This window comes from Gopherus flavomarginatus, unplaced genomic scaffold (genome assembly GCF_025201925.1).
Source record: "Gopherus flavomarginatus isolate rGopFla2 unplaced genomic scaffold, rGopFla2.mat.asm mat_scaffold_1535_arrow_ctg1, whole genome shotgun sequence".
Classification (NCBI taxonomy): Eukaryota; Metazoa; Chordata; order Testudines; family Testudinidae; genus Gopherus; species Gopherus flavomarginatus.
In genome coordinates this window covers 34372-39232 of record NW_026114719.1, presented here as the reverse complement: position 1 = coordinate 39232, position 4861 = coordinate 34372, and the positions used below count along the sequence as shown (strand labels likewise).

At 53.5% G+C, this 4861-nt stretch overlaps 1 non-coding gene across 1 annotated transcript; it reads left to right on the top strand.

Moving 5' to 3' along the window:
* Window positions 1-3608: 3608 nt before the first annotated feature.
* Window positions 3609-3690, top strand: TRNAS-GCU (transfer RNA serine (anticodon GCU)). The gene has a single exon. It is a non-coding gene; the product is annotated as a tRNA-Ser (tRNA).
* The last annotated feature ends 1171 nt before the right edge of the window (window positions 3691-4861 follow it).

Here is a 4861-nt window from a genome sequence, read left to right as displayed (position 1 = left end):
AAGGAGAAAACTCAAAAGAGGTTCCTCTTGGCGCTCACGTCCGTGAACCCAAATACTCTCTCAGTCCTCAAAGAGAGACCTGGAGAAGGAGACTTGCTGAAGCAAAGCCCCAAGGGTCTCTGAGGTTTCCCTGGCCCCTCACCCCTGTCCTGCCTGGCTGATGTCAGCATCTCTCTGTGAGGTCACCACCTCCCCACCACCTTGGACCAATTGTCTGAGGTCCTGCAAAAGGCCTTTGTGATGTCACTGTCACACCCCTCCCTTGCTGTGCCAATGTCCTGCCCCTGGCCAGGCACTTTGGAGGTTTGAGCTACTCCCTGTGGATCACCCCACCGAAGGAGTGTTCGTTCTAGGCAGCAAGCTGGCTAGACAGGAAAACATCAGACACTGCTCCCAATGCTACACTCTGTTTTTCAGAAATTAGTCAACTTTATGGCCGGAAGAGACCATTAGAGCATCTAATCTGACCCCCTGCATATCACAAGCCTCCTGTATGACACAAGAGCTACTTTGGGGGCAAAAACATTCCAGAAAGGCATCTAGTCTTCATTAAATGACATCAGGAGATGACGAATCCACCCCTTTCCTTGGTAGCTTGTTCCTGTGGTGAATCATCCTCACTGCTGAATTTTTGCGCCCTATTTGTAATATGAATTTCTCTTTTCACTTTTCGGCCATTGGGTCTTGTTATGCCTTTCTCTGCTCGATTAAAGAGCCCTTTAATACCCAGTCTTTTCTCTCCCTGAAGGCACTTCAATACTTCAGTGAAGTCACCTTTCAATCTTCTTTTGATAAGCTAAACAGGTCGAGCTCTTTCACTACTCACTAGAAGGCATTTTTCTCCAGCCCTCAGAACATTTGGTGGCTCTTTGCTGCCCCAGCAGAGCAGTTTGCAGGGACCACTGGAGTGGTTCATGGAATGGCTGGTGGAGTGGAGCGGCTCAGACTCCCTGCTTGCAAGAGGGGAAGTATTGCCTCCTAGAGGCACCCAGGGGGGTGATGTGTAATTGTCCCAGGTCACTGGGTGGGGGCTCGAGCCAGTTTTGTATTGTTTTATTGAAGCAGAACCCCTAGATACTGAACCCAGCCCTTGTTTCTGCCAACTCAGAGGGGCAGAAGAGTTACAGGAATTTATCACACAACCCTCCCTGTTCCCATGGGGAGAATCTAGGGAAGGGGGAGTCATTCCTCACCTGTGCTCCCAGAAGAACTGCTAGGACTCCTTCCTGCCAGCTACTCACTCCTGGATTCACCCTCAGCTCCTGGGATCTTTCTGCTCCAAAGGCTCCAGAGGCCTGGGGTTGGGAGGGCGTCACTGCACAGTCTGAAACACAAGGGAGGATTCTGGAATTGAAGGAAGGAGCAGAAAATGGAGAGGAAAGAAACAGAGAGAAAACGCCTCATCTCTCTCCCCTCCCTGTCCCAGCAAGAAATGTTACCAAGGATCAGCGTTAGGGGAAATGGTGCCCTGGGTAAAACTTAGACTTTGGCACTTCCCCATCGCCCCTGGACGATCCCCCTCTCCCTTTACCCTCTAGCTCCGGCACTCCCAACCCTTGTGCCTCCTTCACCCCAACTCCTGCCCCCTCCTGTGCCCTAACCCCTACACTGTGTCCCCTTTGCCCTTAACTCCCATACTCCCCTCTTGTGCCACCAACCACTGCCCCCTCCTGAACCCCCTTGACCCCTAACCCCTGCACCCCTTCCTGTGCCACCAGCCACTGCCATCTCCTGCACCCCCTTCACCCCTAACCCCTGCACCCCTTCCTGTGCCACCAGCCACTGCCCCCTCCTGAATTCCCTTCACCCCTAACCCCTGCACCCCCTCCTGTGCCACCAGCCACTGCCCCTCTCCTGCACCCCCTTCACCCCTAACCCCTGCGCCCCAACCCCTGCCCCTCTCCTGCACCCCCTTCACCCTAATCCTACACCCCTTCCTGTGCCACCAGCCACTGCCCCCTCCTGAATTCCCTTCACCCCCAACCCCTGCACCTCCTCCTGCACCCACGTGCGGACAGTGATCTGTGTGCATGGAGCAGCTAGCATTGCTCCTCCCTGGGATGCTGCTCCTCCGGGTACCCCTAGGGGCTGTGGGGGTGGGGAGATGAGAAGTAACGTCATCCGAGCTCCCTGCATCCAGGTCACTTTCCTCAGCTGGGCTGCATAAGGGGAGGGCAGAGAGCAGCAGCTTCTGATGCTCCCTTCACAGCACAGCCCAGGTGGGGAAAGTGACCAGGACGCATGGAGCACATAGTGTTGCTCCTCACTCCCCCCAACCCTCTATGGGCCCATGGAGGAGCATTGGGGCAGAGGAGAGCAGTGAGCACCTTTGCACTGCCACACGGTGCCTTTGACCCCCTGGAGCCTTGGGTGGCTGCTGGGAGCCCCACCCCTAGTGCCGGCCAGGCTCCCCAGCACAAGCAGCAGAAAACACAGGGAGACTAGCCCCACACTGAGCAGTGGTAGCCTGGGCGGCACGTAATGGAGGTCGGGGAGGCTCAATCTCCCCAAACCTTGCATCACCAAGGGGACAGTGGGGCCCATGACTGGGACCCCGGCCAAATTAGGCCACCCTGCAAAAGTCTCCCCTATGTCAGCCCCAGGGCTGGAGGAGCTCCCACTCCCTGCTACGGCCCAGGGGCTGCAGCAGGGGTACGGAGCTTCTCTGGTCTCAGGGCCGCAGCGGGGCAGGGGTAAAGGAGTGACAGGGTGGGGCTGGTGGGGGAAGGGGTGGAACAGAGGTGATAGTGTATGGGGCTATGGGTGGAAGGGGGCAGAAACACAGACAGAAGGGGGTGCATGGTTCTGGTGCTGGGGCCCCCACACTTGTTCTCCCTTTCCCTGGGCTTTGGTATCACTAGCCCCTGCTTAGCGAGTAGGGTTCAGTGGTCCCCATAATGTGGGGTATGACTCCTAGGGAGACACAAAGGAACATTCATGGGGGCATCTCAGGGCCTGAGTCAGCCCCCAAAGAGGGCAGGGATGAAGCACCACTCATCCCCACTCTGTCCCAGCTCTTTCCCAACCCCACCCTCAGTCTGGGCCTCTGGCTCCCAGCCCAGCGATGACCCCCTTGCCCCTGTCCGCACCCCTCTCCCCAGCAAGCAACAGCCCCACTCCCAGCCCTGCTTCTCAACAGTGGCTTCCGAGGAGCCACAGCCATGGCTAAGAGGGCACAATGTGAAATATTTGGGGACCACTGTTTTAGCGTGATGTCCTCAATCCTTATCTGCAGTCCAATAAAAGCTATTCCTCACCCTCACCTCACCTCACCCCTCCATCAGGATGGACTAGGTCTGTTCTGCTGCCCTTCACTCATACAGGAAGGAGAATAACATTTTATTCCACTCAATCCTAAAGTGATTTGTAACCCAACACCATCCAAAACTGGTCATTTTGGGGAAGTGGCCCCATCATGCTGCATAGCTAGGCAGAGTAGGTGTGTCTATGCAAACACGGTCTGTTCCTGAAGTCTTTCCCCAGCTCCTCACTAGATGTGAGGGGGGAGCTCATTCAGACCCTGCTTACGCTTAGTATTTAAAAACTCCTTTGTGTTCCTATCTCTGTCGGCCTTAGATTTCTCCTTCTGTCCCTTTTGTTACAGCTCAATTGAGGTGGCCCAGTGGTCAAGGTGATGGACTGCTAATCCATTGTGCTCTGCATGCATGGGTTCAAATCCCATCCTCACTGGATGTGTTTAGTCTTGACTCTTTCTTTATAGACAACCATCTCCCCACTTGGTACAATAACAGATGCAACAATGTTGCTTCTTGCAAACAAAAACCTTCTCAGAAACTCCAACACCCCCCCCCCGGCTTTAAATAAAATGTCTAAATCCCAGATTTCTAAAAAATGTCTCTAGTTCTGTATTTCGTAGTTTTTATCTTAAAAGCTAATGTTTCCTCAAGCTGAATAAGGCAACGCTTCAAAGGAAAATGTTAGAAATGGTAGGGGAGAAATAGGAAAGGAAAAAACCCCTTTTCTCAGAAGATACAAACTCGACTCCCTCCTGTCTCTATCACCAGTGGATTTTGCCTCCCTCCTTCTGAGGTGTAAATAAAATAAAGAGGAGACAAGGTGGTTTGGCACAAACAAAGTAAGTGTAGTCAGGGTAAAGGTACAGAAAGCTGGGGGAACAGGGGAAAATGCGAACTTAATGAATACAATGAAACAGTGACTGGGTTCGGGAGCTTAATGCTCAGGCCCATAAACCCTCCCTTGGAAACTAGAAAACACTAAACAATGCCCCAACACAGAAACCTTTCCCCACTGTTCAGGTGCAGTGGATCCCAGGTGCCGGCGCGACGCCCAGGACCTTCCACTCTCCCGCAGAATTAGAGCCGTTGAGGAGGAGCACTGGGGAGTCCAGACGACGGTTGGGTTTCGTTGCTGGCACGGAGGCCCTCTGGGATGCTGGACACCAGGAATGCAGGACGGCAGGAATGGGGGTGACAGGCCTCCTGTTCCTCAGTCTCACGGTGGGACCGAGGGGGTTCTTCACTCTCCAGCTTGGGAGCACTGTGAAGACACGACCGTGGACGGGTGACTCAGAGATTCCCTCCTTCCTCATCACTGCACAACTGTTATCTTTTGTCTGAGCCAGGCAGAGTTTATCTTCATCACGTTCTATCCATCCACTTCTCAAAGTGTCATGTGATGAAGCATTCTCCGTTGTCTGTGCTTGGAGATGATGCTTTGACTTCTTTAATCCTCTATCAGAGTCGCTATGAGTGGAGATGAAAGTGTCAAAGACCTAGGAGAGGAATTCAAATGGATCCCAAACACAGTGAGATCATTGGGAGTTTAAATCCCAGGTTCCTTCTATTGGCAAAGCCACTTCTAGCAAGGTAGCTGTTTTGTC